The sequence below is a fragment of the Podarcis melisellensis genome (genome assembly GCF_964234715.1).
Source record: "Podarcis melisellensis genome assembly, chromosome: 6".
Taxonomy (NCBI): domain Eukaryota; kingdom Metazoa; phylum Chordata; class Lepidosauria; order Squamata; family Lacertidae; genus Podarcis; species Podarcis melisellensis.
Genome location: NC_138538.1, coordinates 73120722 through 73144645, shown reverse-complemented (window position 1 = coordinate 73144645; position 23924 = coordinate 73120722). Strand labels below are relative to the sequence as shown.

The window sequence follows — 23924 nt, the reverse complement described above, 5'->3', positions numbered from 1 at the left end:
GTGGTCAGAGGTCAGCATCCGTGGGCATCTGCCAAGACCCACACTGCCAGCCTAGGAGGTGGGGCGCTGATGCTGCTCCCTGCTGCCACTGCTCATTCACATGTCCTCACTAAACACGTAAGGGACAAGAGGAAGGAGGAGGATCTCTCTCCTTGCTTTGCTCTCTCCCTTTTGGTGGTCTTGTAGATTCGGCTCAAAGGGTCAAACCATATGATGACAGCTGGGAGAAGGAAATAAGTCCACTCAGGGCATCTTGCCCATGGGCCTCTCGAAACCTGGAGATATCTCTGGCTCCCAGGAAATACGTTTATATTTCTGAAGTCTGTAAAATATTTTAAACCAGAGCTGGAGAACCTGCAGCCCTTTAGAAGTTGTAGATCTACAGCTCCCATCATCCCTCATCACTGGTTAGCTAGCCTGACCAGCCACAAATTGGTAGAACGAGTTTTCAGTTTGTTCAATCCGGTCCATGCATCAACAAATGTACTCTTCCACAGCAGACTCACTACTGGGCCCATGTACATCTGTATGCCTTCCCCTTCAGTGCCCTCATTGGCATGATATGGCATTTTAATCAGACAATTAAATAGAAGCATCATTGGGGGAAACCACAAATTACTAATTTTGAAACTGCGTGGCGAAGAAATAATTCTCTATTTAGCCAACAAACTTTTCTTTACCAATGAATTAGCTCTCTTGCAAAGTGGGATTGGCTGAGATCATCCTAATCCTCTGTTACTTTACACTGGCATTAAATGCCTGAGCAGATTGTCTATAAATAATTACTAATATCTCTTCCAGCCCAGGAGTCAGTGTTGTTTGGCTCGATTGGCCAGGCATGTTTACACTATGGCTAACCTTTGTTAAGAAGAGAGACAGAGAGAGAGAGACAGAGAGACAGAGAGACAGAGAGAGAGAGAGAGAGAGAAATTCACATGGCAATTTGAAACAACATCATAATTTAGATTAACTGAAGCGTCCTATGCTGTGGGCTCCTTTTCCATCATATAAGTAGTAACCATCTGTGAAAAGCATAGAGGTGGGAATCTTTTTGAAGGTTATGTCAGTCATTGAGAAAACTCCTCCACTATAGTTAACGGGCTGGTGATTCACATACCAGCTATTTCTGTTTATTTTTCATTCATTCCATACTCTCTCTCTCTGTATGTGTGTGTTTGTTTAAGTGAGTGAGTAAGAGAGAGAAAGTGTTTCCCCATACTCTTGCAATTACTCTTTCATGTTACATATATCAAGCAGGACGATGACAGGTTAGTATCCTGCCTTTGAAAATAAAATAAAATCTGTCATTACGAATAGCAAGTTTACCATGACCATCTCACAATGCCTGCTGCCTCTACAGATCGGATGCTGGGATCAGTAAACTGAATAGGCTAATCTGTCAGTTTCAAATGAAGATGCTGTAATATCGGCAGAGCAGGAATGGTGGGGGAGCACAAACCTGGGACTTTCTTTTTCTTTTCCCAGAACGGAAGCAATGACATAATGTGCTGGAGTACCAGAGTAATTGATGGACCCTCCTGGCATCAGCCAGTGAACGAGGTGAAAATGAGGCTTTTAAGTGTTGCTATTATTTGAGACATGTTAGTTCTCTGAAAGCCAGGGAATGAGGAAAAAGAATTATTATTATTTTTTGAATGGTAACACTTCTTTGTAAGATTGTTTGCATTTCTAATGAAAAGGGAACACGTTGCATTTCAACCTTTTTTGAAGTTGTGCTAAACCAGGGGTCTGCAACCCGCGGGTCTGGAGCCGCATGTGGCTCTTTTACACCTTTGCCGCGGCTCCGGGGCGGATACTAGCGAGGGGAGGAGGCGCATTGTGCGCCCCGACACTCCCCACTGTGACGGGCGCTGTACTGGCTGTGACGTCGCATGGGGGCGGTGCGTGCGTTAGTCACGCACCGTCCCGACGTCACCTTCCCGCCCGCCCGCCCGCTACATTGTAAGGGGCATGTACGCTGGTTTTGAAGGGGAGTGAAGAACACACACACACAAAAAGGTAACTTGTTAATTTAACATTTATTTCTATGAGGAGGAGTAATTCTGAGGGGTCAAAGAAATAATAAAAAAGTGAGAAAAAAGTTATTTTTATAATGACGAGTTTTGCGGCTCCCAGTTTTTTTTCCTTCGGAAACGGGTCCAAGTGGCTCTTTTTGTCTTAAAGGTTGCAGACCCCTGTGCTAAACCTTTGTTCCATTTACAAAGTGAACTATATGCAGTCATGTGTAAGCCCCACTAAGTTCAATGGAGCTTAACCCCAGATGACTATGAATAGGTCTCCCCACAACTAAATTCCAGTATACTAACCCTGACACCACCTTTCACAAACACACTATGCTATGACTTATCGTAATCAGTTGGGTATTCTGCAATATGCTGCTGCTCTTTGGGTAGGTGTATAGTATTCATATATAATAGTTATTGTCCCCCCCTTTTTTTTGCATCTTGGTAATGGGGGAGGTGGGGGAAAGGCAGAACTAATTAAGTAAAAAATGTTCCTAGAATTCTGTCCTTATGGAACTTGGTTTCCCTTACTCTTACAGGGGTATTGATAACAGTGGCATATTCTGCTTTTGTTTTAAACGGTTCTTAAAATGGTTGGTAACTTCCTAGATTTTCTCTTAAGCTGAGGCCCAATTAGAGAGAAGTTTCACAGTGTAGAATATATATAGAGAGAGAGAGAGAAAGAAAGAAAGAGAGAGTCAGATTACTCTTCATAACCTTTTAATAGGGTGTCTGAATATGGGCTCCATTGAATTTATTTTCCTTGGCAGTTCTGCTTTTCATGGCCAGCTGTTGTCACATTCTTTTTCTTAAAAATCTAGCCTTTCTGTATGAAATGCACTGTGGCTGATTCCATGTGGAGGCACTTAAGATTTTGGGCAATTAAGGCTGCCCCACTATGCCCTCTTAATTAGGGGTCAGGGCTGGTTGAAGATACTTTACTGCATGGGGTGGCGCAGCAAATACTGCTTCCTTCCAATGTCAAGGGGGATGACATCACTGATTGTGCACAAATGGCCTTTAAACTCAGTGGGTCTTACCTCTGAGAAGAGAGTTGGGGAGGAATTCAACTCAATTTGCATTGAAAGGTGAACCTGCTTAATTCTCGCTTTCCAAAGCAATAAGCAAAGTGGAACAGAACCATCCTTCAAAATTCGTACTTCTCTGAGTTTTGCAATGAAGTTCTTCAGCCCACTAAATGCAACAATGTATCTACTAGGGAAAGTGTGCCTAGAAATGCATATATTAATTAAAACAACATACCAAAAATGCATTATAGTTGAAAAAAATGTGCATGTTAGTGATGTTATTGTGGGGTTTTGTTTTGTTTTAGAAAAAAGGTGCTGCTGCTCACCATGAGGTTGCTACAGTAAGGCAAGGCTTCTGCCAACCTAGCAGTTCGAAAGCATACCAGTGCAAGTAGATAAATAGGTACCACTGCGGAGGGAAGGTAAACAGTGTTTCCGTGTGCTCTGGTTTCCGTCACGATGTTCCGTTGTGCCACAAGTGGTCTAGTCATGCTGGCCACATGACCCGGAAATCTGTCTGCGGACAAACGCCAGTTCTCTTGGCCTGAAAGCGAGATGTGTGCCACACCCCATAGTTGCCTTTGACTGGACTTAACCGTTCAGGGATCCTTTACCTTTACCTGAGCAGACATGGATAAGATAGCCCTGTAAACAGATTTGGATCAGTCTACCTAAAGAACTGTTTCCTCTCATGACATTATCCTATACGTATCCACTCAGAAGCAAGTCCCACAGAGTTTAAGAAAGCTCTCTCCCAGGTAAGCAGGTAGATAGAAAGCATGTCTCTCAATGTGCTGAGAAGAGTCTTCTCTATGCCTTCTTGATAGCTAAGGTGCAGCAAGTGAGGATGCAGGAGAGAACCTATTTGAAGCTGTGCTCCAGGTGTGCATCTTGTGACCTAGAGAGGCTCATCTATTCTGGGCTCCTCTCAGACCGTCCTTTGCTGTCTTGCAAAGACTTTCCCTTACTAGCAGGTTTTTGGCCTACTGAGCTGAAGCTAATTTTTTTTGTCCTTTGGAAGGATATATTTGATCCAGTTGGACTGGTGCCATATACTGTGTCTAGTTAGTAATTTATTGTGCGGTGGGGGGGAGCCTTTAAGATACACATGTAAAAGTAAATTGAGAGACATTTCCCCAAATCCAAACCTATCTGTCTGTTGGAACTGCCAGTGACTTATCTTGTTCCAATCTGACCTGCTGTCCATAGCCAGAAGATCAGTAAATGTATTCTGTATTAGAACTCCTTTGGGTTGACTATCAGATACAATTAATATTTCAAAACCTGCTGGATCTTGTAATGAGCTATGAATATGTAATAATTTATTTACAATATCCTTACTTGAACTTACCAAGACAAGGGGTAGCTGTGTGTGATCTAGAGTTTGTTTAATTTATTGGTATACTTTTAAATGCCATCCTGTCAACATATTCTTAAGATCAATTAAACTGTGTTTTTCTCATAGAGTCATTTCCACAAATAAATATTTTTATGGCACTAAAATGCAGCGAATGGCGACAGCTTCAGACTCAGTTTCCTTTTAAATTTTCTCCATATTAAATGAATATTGTTGGGGACTAATCTTCTGCTTATTATTTAGAGATCTTTCCAATCACTTTTCCTTGGGGGGGGGGTGAATTGTTTTCCTTATCTGCTGCATTCCTGCCTTTTAACTTGACATTTATTTTATTTGTTGAAATTAAAAAGGTAAAGGGACCCCTGACCATTAGGTCCAGTCATGGCCGACTCTGGGGTTGCGGCGCTCATCTCGCTTTATTGGCCGAGGGAGCCGGCGTACAGCTTCCAGGTCATGTGGCCAGCATGACTAAGCCACTTCTGGCGAACCAGAGCAGCACACAGAAAGGCCGTTTACCTTCCTGCCAGAGTGGTACCTATTTATCTACTTGGCACTTTGACATGCTTTCAAACTGCTAGGTTGGCAGGAGCAGGGAATGAGCAACGGTAGCTCACCCCGTCCAATAACTAATTTGTTGATATTAGGTATTGGTTATATTTATATCCTGCCTTTCTCCCACCCTTCCACAGTTTATCTTTTCAACAACCCTGCCGGATAGATTAGGAGGAGAGGTACTGGCCCAAATTCCTCCAGTCAGCTTCATGGCAGAGTAGGGAGCCTATGGTGTCCTCAGTCCCAGCCTGAAACTCTTACTTACTACACCACACTGATTTTCTCAAATATTTTGCCTATATAGAAAGAAACTGTATACATATAGAAAGAAACTGTATACTTTTTTAATAATAATAATAATAATAATAATAATAATAATAATAATAATAATAATAATAATAATAGTTTTATCCTGATAATTCTAAAGTCTTCTCAAATGTATTGATTTGTCACTCTGACCTTTCTAATGGTTGTCTGCATCTCCTGAGAGGCCATACAGACCCCCAAAAGTCGTAGAATCATAGAATTGCAGAATTGGAAGGGTCTTCTCGCTACCTGTGGAAGTCTGAGGAGCTTTGAAGCTTTCATTTTATTTGTTGTTAAAGCGGGGCACCACAGGGTTTCTTCTTCAGCCTTAAACTAAACTTTTAACAACAGCGAAACATTTTGCATAGCCTCATACAAAGCCTAGAGAAACATAGAGACATAAGAAAGCACAGAGCTATAAGTGACAGAAACAAGAGAGTGACGGAGACACACAAAGCTTTATGGGGACCCTTATTCAACTGGGGGGGGTATTGAGATTGCACTTTGTGGGTGACAGCACCCTGAACCACCTTGTTATTTGCTCCCACGCAGGGCTGGGGCTGACCCCTGCTGCTTATTATTTAGCCTTTGTGGACTATGCATTTAGAAACAGTTGCCCACCATCTCTCTTCAGCATTGTATTCTTCATGAACCCATTTGATTACACTGAAGAGAAGCACAGGAAAAAAGAATGAATTGTTAACCAAGCAAGCTCTCTGTGACTCATCAATGATAAGCTCATCACTTCAATTATTAGGATGCAGATAGACAATACAGATGCGAAAACCTCAGCTAGCTGAAACAAACCAGCCAATTTTTAGTGTGGGATTAGAAAAAAATAACCAGGCATGCATGTGTGTGAGTGTGCGGGCAAATGCACAATGCTAGGGATCAAATGTGGGACCTCTTGCATGCAAACAGATGCTGTATCACTGAGCTATGGCCATTCTATAATGTCTCTGGGAAACTAGACTAGAGACAAAGGGCGTAAACTTGAGATCGCAGCTCCTATTTTCAGGAAGTTCTTTCCTCTCTACAGTAGAAGGTGACCTTTGTTTCTGTCTGGTGGTCTGGCAGCTACAGTTTTGTTAATCTTAGCTCTTGGGCATGATAGAACCTTCTGATGATGCATGATAATAGTTCTCTCTTTCTGGAGACAGCTGGTTTGGAGAAGCTCCTCCTCCTTCTCCCCCTCATAGCAATCAGCCTCCTTTTCCCACCACACTTCTGTTCAATCCTATTGGCAGTTGGGACACAATGTGATTTTATGGGTAACATTGCCATGAAATAAATAGATAACACCATGTCTGCTTGTGGACTAAATCAGGTTGGTTACTGCACCTAATGAAGAAGGAAAGTGGTAGCAAGAAGCAGCAGTAGTCAGGGGAAAAAAAGTATGCAGAGCAACATTTAAAAAAAAGGTTGTTCAAGTGACTATTTGATTGGCTGTGTCAAATGTGCTAATTTTAAGTGCATGCAAAAAATGAATTCAGCACTGCTCTAGTGAGCTCTACGTAGGAACAAACAGCTCAGGACCACAATACCTCAAGGACCGCCTCTTTCCATATGAACCTACCCAGACCCTGAGATCATCTTCTGAGGCCCTTTTTCATGTGCCTCCTCCTCAAGAGGTCCAGAGGGTGGCAACACGACAACAGGCCTTCTCTGCAGTGGCTCCCCGTCTGTGGAATGCTCTCCCCTGGGAAGTTCGCCTGGTGCCTTCATTATACACCTTTAGGTGCCAGGCAAATACGTTCCTTTTTAACCAGGCCTTGGGTTGATCTGATTTACGTCCTATGCCCTTTTAAAATGTTTTTTTGGGGGGGGGGCCTGGGCTATTGGGTTGTTGTTTTTATTTTTATTATGTATTTTGTGATTTCATATCTTACTCTTATTTTGTGGACCTCCCTAAGACCCCCAAGTATAGCATGGTAGATAAATTCAATAAACAATAACAATAAACAATTCAAAAACAATAAACAAATTCAATTAACAATAACAACAACAACGTAAAACAATGCCTGAAAGCAAGATGAGCGCCACACCCCATAGTCGCCTTTGACTGGACTTAACCATCCAGGGGTCCTTTACCTTTACATAGGAACAGAAGGTTGTTGCTCAAAGTAGACCCATTAAAATAAATTATCCTCAGGCTGCAATCCTAGCTCCACTTACCTTGGAGTAAGCCCTACTGAATTCAATAGAATTTCTGACCAGACATGATTAGGATTGTTCTCTAAGTCAGTTGCGCCTGTTGATGAATAGGACTAGTACTGGACACAACCCATCAAACATTGCCTTATATTGAGTCAGACTATTGATCCATCTAGCTCAGCATTGTCTACACAGGCAAGCAATGACTCTCCGGGGTTTCTTCTCCTTCTCTCTCTAAAGCCTATCAGATTAGATTCACCCAGTGAATTCCAGCCTTAAAGCAGAACTAAATTCTAAATGCAACATACAAGCCACAACATCTGCAGGATCAATATACACCAGAAATGATAAAAGGCAGATCTCATTTTATTTTAATTTTTTTAAAGGTTTTCAGCCAATGACTGCTCTCTTTTTGTGTGCAGTCTAGTACCAGGATTAGAAAGCATCCTTTGCGATAATCTTCTTGGAATCTGGTCTGTTGACAAACAACATTAATAAGCCACAAGGCAGTTTATCCAAATGAAAACATGTAAGAATCTGCAACAACAGCAGACATTCTACTTGCACAATGTTAGAAAACATGGAATTAAGAGGGATTTAAATATCTCACTACTGCTATCTGATTACCCTTGTGAGATTTTAAGGACCGGGGATACGGCTCTCATTCAGACAAATAGTAGTTGACTGACATGATGTGTCGTGGATGCATTGTAGCTACTGCCGTGTGTTTGTGTATAACTAGAGTTTATTTGAATGGAAGAGATCAAGGCCCAAATCCAGCAGATAGTTAAGCGATGCTCATTGGTTTCAATGGGCTTAAGCATGCCTAACTCTGTTGGATTTAGGTCAAATAATTTGCTCCAGAGAGAAGAGGATTCATTTGAAAGGGCGACTGTCAACTACCTTATTGAAGCCTAATCAATATGCTCTAATCTGTTGAGTGATGAGTTCTGCATTTCGAGAAGGAACAATTCGGGTTTTGATTTGCATTTACATTTCCTTATTAGTATGATTTATCTTCCACTTATTAATCTTCTTGTTGGTATTAATCTGTTTTGTAAGTAATGTGTGGTGTGCCCTTTAAAACATCCTCCCAGCTAATCTATAAGGAGATCCCACAAGGCCGTCATCCTGTCTAACAGTGCAACTTTGGGCATGTCTGTTCAGAAGGAAGTTGCATTGTAAGCCGCCGTGCAGAAGCATCGCTCATCTGAGAGAGCATGGGGCTCTTATTGTGAGGTTTGTGAGTTTGAGCACCACATTGGGCACAGCACTGCTTGGAAAGGGCCAAAGCTCAGCAGTAGAGCATATGTGTGATGGCCTGGGAATCTGATTCAGAGGCTGAATTGGAGGAATCCCAGCCTGCACAGGAGTCCCCGCCTCCAGGGCCGGCTGAGCCGGGACAGGGGCTTGAATCTGAAGGGCCCCCACCTGTGCTGGATCCTCAGGAGCAGACACCAGCTGAATCCGCTCTGGCTCTGAAGGTGATCGAGGACCCATTGCCTGCAGGTGCTCCTCTCCCAGCCCTGTCAGGGGACGGTGAGCTTGCCTCTGGGTCCAGTAACCCTCCAGCCTCTCCTGAGCTACAGAGGCTCAGGGCAGAGAGGCGGAGGGAACTAAGTTCTCTCAGGATGAGTGCTTGCCTTAAGGCCAGGGGAGGCGAGTCACCTGTGGGCTGGGACTGCCCCAGGCCTCATAGGAGATAAAGGCCAGTCATCCCAGTCCCAGGTTGCGGGAGCAACATCATTGGAAACTTGTTCCTGCCAGCACCCAGACCTGCTCTTCTGGAGTTCCTGACCACGCCCGGCTCCTTGCCTTGGACCCCGCTTCGCCCTTGATGGACAGCCCCCAGACCCTTGACCCAGGACCGGACTCAGACCACGCCACACGGTAACCCCCCCCCCCGGGACCAGCACAATATGCAATGCATGCAGAAAGTCCTTAGTACAATCTTCAGCCTCTCCGGGTAGGGCTAGGAGAGACCCTGGTGTGGAATACTGGAGAGCTGTTGACATTCCAGTATCGACAGAACTGAGCTAGAAGAACCAATAGTTTGACCTCTACAAGGCAGCTTCCTGTGCTCCTGTGTAAGCCTTTTCGGGTGCTTTGGGGGGGCACTGCGCCTTTGGCTCCTCATGCCACCCTGCCAGCCCTGAGCCACTTTGCGAGGCTGGGAGATGCATTGCTCATCAGAGCAGAACAGGATTGGGAAACCTTTGACCTGCCAGATATTTCTGAACAACAACTGTCATCATCCCCGACTATTGGCCATTTAGTGGGGAAGGAGAGCTGAAAAAACTTCGTATCTGGCAACCAAAGCCTGTCCCCCTTCCTCATGTAGATCTCCACACACCCCTTCTTCCTTGGTGGGGAGGCATGGCACTGTGGTTTGTCTCAGGGACCAAAATGTATTGGGCCAGCACAATATACAGATATATATACACATACATGCATACATACATATATAAATATACACATAGTAGGGGGAAAATATTTTTTTAAAATGCCACTTCAGGTGGACTAGAGATAGGGTACAAATATGCTTAAAATGGACTTCCGGGTCGGCGCCATCGCCGAATGGCGGGCTCCCTCCGAGCTCCGGAGGGAGCCTGCTCGGCAGGGGCTGGGTCCTACCGCACCGGCGATGCGGGGACCCTCAAAAACCACGGCCAGAGTGAGGCCGTGGACATGGAGACTCGGCTGGCACCGTTAGCGCCCTCCCGGCTCGTGAAGGAGCCTTTTTAAAGGCTACGGATCGGGCGCCGGGGAGAAGCGTGGTGCTTTGAGTTCTCTGCTATCCCTGCCGAGCGCAGCCGCATGCCATCCGGCGGAGAGCGCTGACTTCTTCTATTGAAAATTTGGACCTAAAAGAAGAACCCGTGAGTAATTGGATTATGGATTAAAAAAGAGGGATAAATTTTTAAAATCTGGAGCGAACGGGGGAGGTGGAAAAAAGGAAGTCAGCCTACCCCTTAATTGTAGAAGAGCCAAAACAAAGGACTTAACGACTAAGATCGAGCGTATCTCTATCTTCATGAATTAGCAACTTTGCGAGGGAAAATTATAAGACTGTGCTGGAGGAGAAAAGTGGAATTTGTATTAAAAAAACAACCCCCCCCCCGGAATCCCTGGAGTGATCCGCGAAACTACCTGGGGAAGAGCATCGGGAGTTTTGGCAGCTGTCAAAGGCTGTCAAAACGGAAGAATAAAGCAGGGACTTTGCTTTGAGGACTTTGCCGGTTACATTTGTTTTAAATTGTATACAAATTGTTTCAAATAAGGATTTACAAACTATTTGGACTAATGGATTTGATCTGGAAGGGAACTTAGTTACTGCGATCCACCTAGAGGAGCTGAGCGACATTGCATGTGTTTTTCTTAGGAAACCTGAACAGTTGTAACTTTTAATCTCTTGGGAACTGCAGAAATGGAACATTGTTTTGTCTACAGAGGGCTACAAACTACAGGAAACAATGGATTCTTTAGTTGGAAAACGAAAGGGACATGACATAATGTTTTGCTTCTGAATAACAAGCCTCTGCAGAAAATAAGAAGGTCATGGAAAAAGAACATTTTTGCGGGAAAACAGGGAAACAGAAGGAGGAGAGAGAATGACAAGAATATGGAAACATCATGAACTGGACAGAATTGGGAACATTTGGGACATCCAGATTTGACAAGCTTATGGAAATTAAATGGGAGTTTCTTACTCCTGGATATAAAAATCTAGATAGAAAAAATGGGCCCCTTTTTGAGACAGACTCCTTCCAAGATTGGACATTTGTAATTAAATATGACTGGCAAACTACTAGAGGGATATGGATTAAGCGGGTAGGAACTTCAGGAAGACATTAGGATGAAGGGATAGAAGGAACACAACAGAGAAAGGGGGGAGGGAAATTTGGAATCCAAAGGTTGTAAAATTATTTTTTTATCTTTATATCTTTTTTTCTTTTTTTATAAAATTTTGAAAGGGGGAACTCGTGGAAGGGAAAAAAATCGATCTTAGGGGATGGGAATTTGGAAAAATTGGGTTATTGATGTTAAGTGAGTCATGGGATAAAAACTTGTTGAATTTAATTGCTTATTCGGAAGATTTGGAACGCAATTGGGGGCGGGAAGGGGAAGTCCTGGCTTTGGTTTTGGAAGAAAGTGTATGAATTGGATCTAATTTGTTTTTAATTTGGAAAATCTTAATAAAAATTATATTAAAAAAAAACAAATATGCTTAAAATGAAGACATGAAAACTACTACTCTGCCTTTCAAAAGACGTTAATAAAAACTCCTATTGATGTTGGAAAAGCAGGGGTGTTGTCAAAGAATGGGTACCATTGTCCACTCCCTCCATTTCTCAGTGTAAGCCATACAATGACATCCTTGCGTTGTTCATTAAACCCCCACCAAAAGTTGCTGAGTTGTTGTTTTTTGGAAACCACCAGAACTGTTGAACTTTTGAAGCTGTTTTGTCCATCAGCATGTTGCCATACATCCAGGTTTCCCCTGACATTTTACCAGTTCAGCAAAATCCCCCCTGTCAGGGAGAGGCAAACGGGAAAAGATGAAAGGACAGAAACCAGCAGTTATAGAGAGCCTAAAGAGATTATCAGCAGCGTGTCATCAGTCAGTCAGTCTGACGTAGAGGGGGAGGAGGATGAGCCTGGGACAAGTCATGCTGTACACAGAGGAAGTAAGGGGAGGGGTTTTCGCAGACTTGCATGCTGGGTGCGGAAAAGGAGGAAGTAAGATTAGAGGGAGCAACTGCGCTCAAGGGGAAGGAGGCTAATGGAAACGCTGGAGATGTACGTTTGAACTTTGTCAAATAAATCAATTGTTTGGAACTGGCTGGGAGCCTGGAATCTTATCTATGGCCAGCTGGACAGCACTAAGCCTCTGACACCCCCCGACGCCATTTTTGCACCTGAAAACCAGGATGTGTCAGGAATTTTCCTGACGCAGGCAAACCTACTTAAACCAGTGTGCCAAGAAGATTTTTCAGCTTGACATGCATATGGTGACACTGAGGACATCATGAATTGGCTCACCACTATAGTATCCTGTATAAAAAAATAACCCTCCAACCCTACAATGGGAAAACCTGGCCATTTGATTCTATCTTATACTGTCTCTATCAAATGGAGCAGAACGTGCTTTTCTAATTGGGACGTTTCTGGTTTTCACTTCGACAAACATCATTTTCTTCTTATTGTCCAAGGGAGATTGATAGTCCAATGGGAGAGCAGAGAGTATGGAGAGCTGACTTCCCATGGGTCCATTATGCCTTCATATCGATTCACCGAGCAGTGGACGACACATCATAGATATTTCCCTGATGGAGTCAATCAGCAATTTTGCTTAAATAATCAATGCTTTGTGTTTTGTTTGGAGCAATCAGGCATCTACTTTTGGGTGCACTGAGCAGGCTGGGAGGAAAGCAAACGGAGAGCAATAGCTTCTCACGTGTCTATCGGTGATTAACCGTCCCCAGAGACACAATCATGTTGAAGATGTAATGTGTAACAGATTCTTCTCCTCTCCTCTGTTAGTCATCTACAATACAGTGGGGGAAGCGGTAGTGGAAACTAGGAATGAATGTTTGTCTCCAATGAAAAATAAAGGGAGAAAGCTGAAGCTACTTCTTAGACCAGATCAGAGTACAAAAATCAGCAGGGAGAGAGGAAGCATATATCAGTGAGGGATAGTTTCTCTTCCACTGTTTGGTTTGAATGTTCATAGCTAAGCCTACACCTCTTCACTGGCAGTAGATGCATACTTTCCAACATTTCTCCAATGAAAATAGAGACATCCTACCGTACTCTCCAACATTTCTCTGATGAAAATAGGGGCATCCTAAGGGAAACCGGGACATTCCAGGATCAAATCAGAAACCGGATCAGCTTCTGTAAATCCGGGACTGTCTCTGGAAAATAGGGACACTTGGAGGGACTGTAGAGGCATTTTCCAGATTGGAGAGATGGCAACATTCTAACTAGGCCTAGAAAGATTTAATATGTTAGGCAACTCACATTTTCTTTTCACCCTGCTGCTCATTTTAAACACTTGGAGCCACTCGCAGGATGCTTTGAAACTGACTCCTAAGGTTTAGGCTCGGTGCTGGCACATGCAAAAAAAAGGACTTTTTTCTTACCTAATGTTTCTGTGGAAGTAAGCATTGGGCAGGGTTTTTTTTAATGCAAATTGTGTATGGAAGATTGCTATGAGGATTAAGTGGCATCTGACTCAGCAGTAGGGATGGGAGAGGAATTCAATCCAGTTTCGCTTTTAAAGGTGAACCTACGCCATTCATGCTTTCAGAAACAATATGCAAAGTGAAGCACAGACGCCCTCTTCGAATTTTGCAATGCAGTTCTCCTGATAGGGAATGTGTACAAAAAAAGCATACACTAGGATAAAGTGTGTATAAAAATACATATATTGGTGGAAAGAGCACGCACAAATGCCGTATATTAGGGAAAATACACTTTGCAAAAATGTGCGCATTGGACATAATTTCATAAACACATGCTATCGGGAGAACTTCACACTAAAACGCTGGTGATTTTCCTGAGGACTTTGCCAACTGATGTGGAAATGTGGGGAACTGAAAAATAAGAAACAGAGGGAAACTGAAATTAACAGATTTGTCCATTGCTACTCAGCACATCTACAAATGCTGCCCCAACAATTTAGCAGTGATTTATTTGCTTCCAGTAGCATTCCACCACCCACAACACACATGAAGCAGGATGCATTTTGCATTGCACTTAAACAGAAGGGCTTACAGTTCCCCCTCTTTAAAAAAGCCCTGACAGCTGTCCTAAATGGAATTGCCATTGGAAATAAGACTGCATCCTGGTATGCAGTTTAACATGGAGGTGTAAATGGGAGTCCTGTACAACTGAGCACACTTTCTTCTGCAAAGTATTCGGTGTAGACCCATTCTGAAATAATCGCTACCCAAAGGGAATTCCAATTCTTTTTTAATTTTCTTTCTTTTTTTATTATTTTCATTAAACATTACAAACATCAAACACAACAAACAATCGCAAACTATTTCCATTACAAGCTTGTACAAATCAAAGCCCAGTACTGTAACAAGGGAAGTGTCCACCCATGTCATGTTGTGAGTGCTCTTCTTTCATGCATATGGAAATTCATCTTATTGAAAGGATCCGTGCCACATGTAGCACCCCATTTTAAGTGGGGCCCCACATGGCCTCTCCACATAGGGGTTTGAGCAATCGGGAGATATAGCGTATATGTCCCTTCTTTATGAAGAAGAACATAAACCAAACTTCCTCAGATTTATCCCCTGCAGAGCTCTTTTACACAGTTTGTGGTTAACTGCAGTTTCTATTCTCTTGTTTCTAGCACACTGGTCTTGATGATGAGGACTGCAAACCCAAATGCATGATTGCCTAATACAAACTTCTTGATTTTGCTGCCTAAGCTGGCAGAAATCAAGATGTTGTCAAGTACTGGTATATGGGCAGGCTACCATATACATGTGCCCCCATCATGGTGGGCCTCATTGATACTGTTTGTTTTAGTACTAAAAATTGTGGGTTGTATGCAACTAAGCTTTACTTATAGCAGACCCAATGAAATTAATAGGCCTAAATTAGCCATGTCCATTAATTTCAAAGAGCCTATTTTGAGTAGGACATACATTGGATACATTCCTTTGTGTGTAACTGGAAACATGCTTAAAAGCCTACCTTGCCCTAAATTAACAGATTAATAACATTTACTATTTGATCCTGTGCATCTCCAGCAAAGATGTGTATATTCAGGCCGTAAGTTCCTTCTCAAACTAGTATTTGTTTTTTAAAAAATATAGTTTGCTGAATAACATAACCTCAATGGTTTGTGCGTGTCTCACACAGTTTTGGAGGACATGGTAGAAATGCCTGAATAATGAGATGAACAAAGCATTTTAATTTTTTCTCCTTCTGTTTTCCTCCTCACAGATATCTCTAGGTTCAGTTCGAAGGAGATGGTTATCTTTTCCCCTTCAAAGTCCTTGTTTCCGAGTATTCAGAATGTTCTCCTTATCTCAGCCTGCCATTAAAGTCCCTGTGCCATGGTATTGTTAGAGATGGCTCCCTTGGGTCAACTGTGGGTGAATCACCATCTATGGCGTCATCCTTTTCTAAGCAAAAGAATAATTTACCCTTGTAATCAACAACCTGTTTACAGAGTTCTTCTGTTTGGCTTCGAATTTAAATGTATCTTTGTTCCATATTTTTATGCCATTAGGCTACGCTCTTCAAATCTTTTGTCCTTGAAGCCAATGGGACTATTTGATGGCAAGTAGAGTAATGATAGCTCGCCCCCTCTCCGCTTCCACTGCAGTAACTGTTGAGTTGTGCACTACTTGAAAGAAGAAATGATATGAAACAAAGTTGGTGACATGGTCCTGTGAGCCGTCGACTCCAAGCCCAGCACGGACAAGCTCATTGGGTCAATTTGTGTATAATTTTCTTTAGGTAGAAGAGTCACTGTGAGATGGCATAGAAAGCCACCTTATACTGAGCCAGGCCATTGGTCCATCCAGCTCAGTCTATACTGACTGGTGGTGGCACTCTTGGATTTCAGAGGGGATGTCTTTCCTACTCTGGGGATTCTTGGGATTGAACTAGGGAGTGTCTACATTCAGAGCATAAGCTCTTCGGCTTAGCTATTGCCCACCCCCTAACCTCCCTCAATATTCATACAGCAAAATAATCTTGTGATAGAATGGCTGAATGTTGCCTAACATTCACAACAAGTCAAAAAGAAGCTAAGTTAGATGCCTTCTCTCTGACACATCAATTTTGCCAGGTATGGCTCTAGGTTCTGGGGTCCCTTGATCATCCTCCCCTGGGGCAACACCCCTTAACAATAACTCAGATCTTGGCTGATATGGCAACCCCATCTTGTAAATAATAAAAAAACTATGAAATTTTTGTTGTTTTAAAAAATGTTGGGGTAAATTTGCCTACTTTGTATAACTCAGCTACAAAGGATTCCTTCTGGTTTACTGTGTAAATGACGGGGAGATTATATGGATAATGTCAGAACCTGGGATCTTCTACACAGCGTACAGGCCACTGACAAATAACCTCTCTTTTCCCGTTCTCTGAGAAACTTCAGACAATGGCAACAAAGCACAAAATGGTGCTTGCAACCTACCAGCTGAAACCTATGCTAAACACGGAACCTTTGATGGCATGTGTTTGGAATGATAAACCAATACATATTTCTTTAGCTGATGTTGATATTATTGACAGGGTGTCACCCCTGTGGAGAAAGGGAAGCTATCTTGTACCACAAAGCTGAGTAGCATATTGTAATATAACAAAGTGCCAAAATATCACTCATATTAAGATTGTAGGATGCTCTTTCCTGAAGCATTAGCACTCAGCTTGGGCTGTTGAAACGGAATATGTTCTGGCTCACATGCTATTATTAACGCCTCAGTAAAGCATACCTTACGTAACTTACATTCATTCCATTTCAGTGTAAAGAAAATGTCAAAACAATGGTTTTAAAAAGTCGTCGATTGCATATCATTAAAAAGAGAAGGTGATGTGAATGAGTACCAATCATGTTCACTCAACTGATTTCCCTTCCTGACCACAGAAGAACAGATGAACTTCATTTCCCATCAGAATTCTCTGACATCCCAAGTTGGTGAAAGGAAGCATAGTTGTGAGTGCACTTCACAACTGCATGTCCCTGCATGTGCAATGTAGAGCAATGTCCAGCCACTTTTGATTGATGGGGTCTGTGTGGAGAGGGTAACAACGTTCAGATTTTTGGGCATTGAATTACAAGAGGATCTGTCCTGCAGTGTCAACACAAGGGGGCTTGTGAAGAAGGCGCAGCAGAGACTGTACTTTTTGAGAATTCTAAGGAAAAACCATCTCCCGCAGAAACTGCTGCTTGCCTTCTATCACTGTGCCATTGAGAGCGTGCTCACTTATGGCTTATGTGTGTGGTACGGAAGCTGTACTACCCAGGACAGGATGGGGTTGTGCAGAGTTGTTAAGGCAGCAGAGAGCATTGTTGGCTGCCCACTCTCCACCTTTGAGCAGATTTATGCCACAAGGTGCCATAGGAAGGCACTGGACATAGTAAAAGATCCATCGCATCCTGGTCACTGTCTCTTCGAGCTCCTGCCATCGGGACGGAGATACAGGACGATGAAGACAAGAACGAGCCATCTTAAGAACAGCTTCTTCTCCAGAGCGATCTCGGCCCTGAATGGGAAGCCTGGACTTGGAAAGTCATCTAATCTTCCTTGCTGTATTATACTGTATTGTTTTAATTAGTGTTTTTATGGAGCAGTCAAGTAATTTCATTGTCCCCGAGACGGGGCAATGACAATAAAGATATTATTATTATTATTATTATTATTATTATTATTATTATTATTATTATTATGTCAGGGACTGGCTGGGTGATGAGGAATGGTGGGAGACACCAGCTGGGGAACCCCCTAGGGAAGCCTCAGAAGAGAAAGGCTTAGAGCCAGGGGAGTGGTGGTGGGACACTGAGGACACATCAGAGAGGGAAGGAGAGGAGGAATGGTTGGATGCTGAAGAGGCAACAGGCTTTAGCAAGCAAGAAGAGTCAGGTGCAGAAAGCGTTTCAGACTCAGAAGATGAAGCAGAGGTATCCCAGGATTTTGCCATTCCTGCTGTACTTAAGCTCCTCTCCCCTCTTGTCTCTAAGGTCACAGGGAGCTGTTCTGCTGTAGCAGAACATAAAGCACAGATTCTCTCCCAGCATAGCTTAAATCTCCTTGGGAAATATCCAGCTGAGGAGGAGGAGACAGGGGGAAGTAGAGGGTGGAGACCTTCAGTCCTGGCAACTGTTTCATAGGGGCATTTCTGCCTTGTATGCAGTTTCCTTGAATAAAGAGTTAACTTTTCTGCTTGTCTCTGCGTCTTGAGTGCTGACCTACATCTGAACCAGCCCTGACATAGTAGCGGCACTGTTGCTGGGGACATGAACATGACTGGGCAATGCTCATAGTGAGAAGTTCTAAAACACATGCTTCCTAGGGTGTGTAACTGCATGAAGGGCTTTTTGATGGCTTCTGTGTGAGGGCTATAAAATATGTGCTGATGGTTGGTATCAAATGCCAGTGATAAGGCTGCCCTGAATGAGGTTTAGAGGTATTGGAGATGAGAAATAATGAACCACAAGTTTCTGCTGGTACTGCTACATAGGCTGGGATGGCCACCTACACAGCACAGGAAAGAGGGCAGTGATTTGCATAACATTTGCATATGCTAATTCATATGTTTATGTGCCATGCATCTCACCATAGTGGCCAGTTGAGCTGCGTGTTCACTCAGTCTGCTGTTCAAGTACTCGCTTCAACTTCAAACCGCCCCCCCCCCATGTTTCCTTCCAATAGGTCTTAATCTTTAAACTGGACCTCAGCATCACAGCCCTTCTAAATAAGGGGAGCTTGAGGAAGTTGATCTTTTGAAATTTGGATGCCAGCTGATCTGAACCACACACATGAAAGTGGGGATCGGAACAGAGTTATCCTTCAGATTTTGCACTTTGCTGAATGTTGCAGCACAATCTTCAGTTCACAAACTGTGCTAAAATGCTTTTTTTAAAAAAAATACATTGTTGTGGTTAAATAAGACCTGCATTTGTGAGAATATGCATTAAAAAAATATGACTATAAATATATATTTCAATACATTGCAAATGCTTTGTCATTTTCAATTACAGGCAAATGTGAATGGACTGACGAATGAACACTGATGAATGAACAAGTCAGCCTAGACCAGAAATACACAGCTGAATCTGTCCCTCCTTCACCTGGAGAACTGCCCTCCATAAAGTAAGACCTGCAGCCAACTTAGAGCTACCCTGTAACCACAGCCAGAGCCGGGTTTAGGTTTGATGAGGCTCTAAGCTACTGAAGGTAATGGGGCCCTTTAGATGTCCAGCTGTCCTTTGTCAACAACAAATTGCCGCTGTTTGTGTGTGTGTTGTGTGTTGGATATATGCTATATGGTAATTTATGGACTAAATAGGTATCTAAAGCCATTTGCACATAACAAAATATGTATTTTATCAAAGCAATTGTTGAACTGAAATACAATTATGAAGAAGTCTATTAATAGTGAAATACAATTAAGAAGAAGTATATTGGGGGGGGGGCAAGAGAGTGGAGCCCTAAGCCAAGTTACAGGGAACCAGACAGAGGGCCTTCTCGGTAGTGGCACCCACCCTGTGGAATGCCCTCCCACTGGATGTCAAAGAGAACAACAACTACCAGACTTTTAGAAGACATCTGAAGGCAGCCCTGTTTAGGGAAGCTTTTAATGTTTGATGCATTACTGTATTTTAATATTTTGTTGGAAGCTGCCCAGAGTGGCTGGGGAAGCCCAGCCAGATTGGTGGGGTATAAATAATAATAATAATAATAATAATAATAATAATAATAATAATAATAATAATAATAATTATTGCTTGTTTAGCTTATATGTAAATCCGGCACTAACCACAGCCTTTGGATTAAAGTCATCTGCCACACCTGTGCAATCTTTGAGCACCCCAAAATGGATGGATGTAAAAATGGAAAATGCACAGTGTTATCAAAGAAGAGGAAACTGGTTTGCCTTGTGCTTTGAGGGTGCATTGGAACGGAGCCACAGTGAGTCTGGCATCTCATCCTTCCTGCTTCCCTGGCGAACTCCTCCTCTCTGTGGCTGGCTGCCACAAGACCTGGGGCTGACAAAACCCTGTAATCACTGCGATGGATAAGGAAGCAAATATTTGCAGGAGGAGTGCTCTGAATGGGATTGCAGGTGACAAGATTGAAGTAGTTTTTTAAAAAAAAACAAAACAAAAACCAACAGAGAAACTGAGATTACAGTTGCAGAGAGTTGCTAGATAAGAGTCTGGCTAAGAGCTTTGGCAGACTCTGGACAGAAAGAAGAGCTTGGATCTTGGGGGAAAAGCAATAGAGGTTTGAACTTCATAATGAATGAAAAGCAAACAGCCAATTTTCCATGCCAGGAGGAATCCTAGTAAGTACAGCAATAAAATTAGAAAATATTCCCACCCCCAACCCCCCGCCACTCTTACGTAGGTGCTGTAGTTTTCTGGGTGCTGGTATATTTATTTGAGTCCACAAAACATCAACAATAAAGAATAATTTTTTAAAAAATCCCTGCATGAAAATATTAAAAAGAATTTCATATATGAGAATTAAAGGCAACATCATATATAAAAACAATTAAAAACAACATCATATGCAAACAAACAAACCAATTTCTTTCTTATTTTTGAAATAATTTTTATTTGAGTTTACAAGTATTAAGATATAACAATCCAACTATACACATCCACAGTTAAAGATTCCTCCAAACCTCTGGACTTCCACCTTCCCTTTCATGGGTTCTATTGTTAACCTTTTCTACTGCATATTTTTCAATAGTCCATATTTTATATCACTCCATTGTCTCCATAATACTTGCTACATTACAAGTGTTATTGCAATCCTGCCAATGTTTTTTATCTGCTTACATAAACAAAGCAATTTCAAATTCAACAAATCCAAATATAGATTGGGATAAAGGTCTCCAGTAAAAAGGCTTGAGGAAAAAAGAAGGTTTTCAATATGTGTTGAAAGGCAATATAGATAGTGCCTCAATGTGTATGTCATTATGAATAAATGAAATTGATAACGTGCTTGGGAATCTATGTGGTGTAGCACACAGAGATGCCTGAATCCCAGCACAAAGCTGAACCAGGGGTGCCAACTTGAATAAAATATTGGGGTGGGAGGGGTGGGCAGGTAAGCCCTGTACCATTTGAATGGCAATGCCCATCAACTGGGGGGGGAGCCCCCTCAAATATTTTATTGGGGCCAAAGACCCCTCAGCCCCTAGGAGTTGGCTCCTAATTTTATTTATTATTATTTAATTTCTATACCGCTTTATATTTTTAATAAAAATCTCAAAGCGGTTTACAGCATATTAAATCAATAAAACAATAGCTGGACGATGTTCCCCCGGCCACATGAGGAGCCTCTTTAGTAGGGCTGGTGAGTGTGGGCCTCACCCCTAGGCCAGGTGGAAAGGGCCTTGCAGGGAGAGGCCTTCATACTTCACAGCCGGGCAATGTACAGTGCAGTCTCTTCAGAAATAAAACAGACTCATTTTGGTCTAGACCCATTTGATTGATACAAAACTTTTCTTAGAGTACAGTGGTACCTCAGGTTAAGTACTGGAGGTCTGTTCTTATCCTGAAACTGTTCTTAACCTGAGGTACCACTTTAGCTAATGGAGCCTCCTGCTGCTGATGTACCTCCGCTGCACGATTTCTGTTCTCATCCTGAAGCAAAGTTCTTAACCCGAAGTACTATTTCTGGGTTAGCGGAGTCTGTAACCTGAAGCGTATGTAACCCGAGGTACCATTGTACTTTCTTTAAAACAGAACAGAAACTTCAAAGACACATCCAAATGATTCCATAAAACTTATGCTTATCCAAGCATAGATTCAGCATCTTCAGGATGGTGGTCCTTCAAAGCAACCCCATCTAAGATTGGTTGTTCACCTCCATCCAGAGCTGCTATCCTTAACCACAGTACCTCCATCTTGTCTGGATTATGTTTTGGCTCACCCAGACCATAACCACCTCCAGGTGTCAGTTCAGAAGTTCAACAACCTCCTTGGAGCAAGAAGGTGGGAAAGAGCTGTAGGGTTGAATGTCACCCCCCTACTTGATGACATTTCTGTCATAAATCTCTGGATGACCTCCCCCAGTGGCTTCAAGCTAAAAGCATGGCAGACAGGGTAGAACCCAGAGGCACCCCATAGGCAAGTGTCTAAGGCATGGATCAGCAAACTAAGGCCCGGGGGGGCAGATATGGCCCAATTGCCTTCTGGATCCAGCCTGCAGATGGTCCGGGAATCACCGTGTGGATTGGCGTAGGGATAATGATCGTTCGGGCTGCTCCATTCCCCCCCCCCCACACACACACTGCGGCAACGCCTGCTCCCGACTTCTTCCCACCCTGCCTAGAAGAGGAAAGGGTCTGGGCTTTGTTGAGCCGCAGTTGGCTGAGCACCATTTTAAGCAGCCCCTCTCTGGAGCCAGCCTTTTTGCACCACTCATCATCCCGCCACCGTCAGCCCCTGCCACTCAAAAGGCACAGGTAAGTAGCCACCAGGGCTCATCCGGTGCTGTGGAGAAGGGAGGGGAGAGTGTGGGGGGGTTCTTCAAAATATAGTCTGCCCCCCCCCCAAGGTCTGAGGGACATTGGACCAGCCCCCTGCAGAAAAAGTTTGCTGACCCCTGGTCTAAGGGCTGGAACAGAAGTCCTGCTGCACTACCTTCTGAGACAGATTCTCCAGAAAAGACTGGCGCTACCACAACGCCTTGCCTTCTATTGCTACGTGTTGCTGTTGCACCCAGCATTGTTTCTCCAAAAACACAGCACTGAAAAAGTTAAAAAATAATAATGCCTTTATTGTTGTTGCTTTAGCAGAGGTTGCTCAGTGGCACCACAACAAATGAGAACGTTCCTTCCACGCTGTTGCTAAGTAAGAACTAAATTAGTGTTTAACAAAGCACTGCAAAATTTCTCATATGGTGGTGTTAACTCAAAATTAATCAAGGACACGAGGCAGGCCATAACACAGTTTATATAGCTAGCAACCAAAAAAAGAGGAGGGGGAGTAGGAAAGAAGGCACCCTAACATTTAATGAAGGAGCGCAAAATTTATCAGATGACATTTGGAGACTAACAATTAACTGAGTGCCACAAAATGGTTTGTAACGTGGGCCATAGAGCTAGCTAATGGCGTGCTGGGCTGGGCTGGGCTGGGCGGGGGGGGGGGGGAATTGAGAATTATTTGCAAGGAGGCATTTTCTGCAATGCTTGTAGAACAGACTCTGTTATTGATCAAATATCTTTCATTCACAGGAGTGGCATCACGAGAAAGAGCAAAGCCATGCTGCACCACTACACAGCTGCAGAGCAGGCCAGATTAGGCCTACAGGGCCAGCTATCTATCGCCATTCTCGTAGAAACTCCGACTGTGGAAAGTGCACTGCAATCTAGTCTGCAGGGGAACTCAGAGACTTGATGCCTCTTCCACAGAATTATGGAAGGCATAGGAAGCTGCCTTATATTTATTATTATTTATTGAAGTTGGACCATTGGGCCATTTACTTAAGCATTGTCTGTGCTGATTGCTGCTGCTCCCCAGGGTTTCAGGCAGTAGCTATCTAAGGTTTCAGACAGGGGTCTCTCCCAGGGTTGAACTTAGGACCTTCTGTATGCATAATAATAATAATAATAATAATAATAATAATAATAATAATAATACTTTGCATACCGCCCTATATTGAGGCATCTAATCATAAGCCTGCATTTTTATCAAAGCTTATATATTTCAATCAAGGCTTGTATTTTAAAATGAGCTTAAAAAAAGATTTTCAAATGTTTCATGCCAGGCAGAAAGAACCTTGGCAATTC

The 23924-nt window shown here is 43.0% G+C and overlaps 1 long non-coding RNA gene across 1 annotated transcript in view; it reads left to right on the top strand.

Moving 5' to 3' along the window:
- The window catches only part of LOC309371571, a 49142-nt gene extending 25708 nt beyond the window's left edge, over positions 1–23434 (top strand). Inside the window, exons 2-3 of the long non-coding RNA XR_014169210.1 lie at positions 19159–19270; positions 23370–23434. This is a non-coding gene — a long non-coding RNA (uncharacterized lncRNA). The remainder of the gene's footprint in view (positions 1–19158; positions 19271–23369) is intronic.
- The last annotated feature ends 490 nt before the right edge of the window (positions 23435–23924 follow it).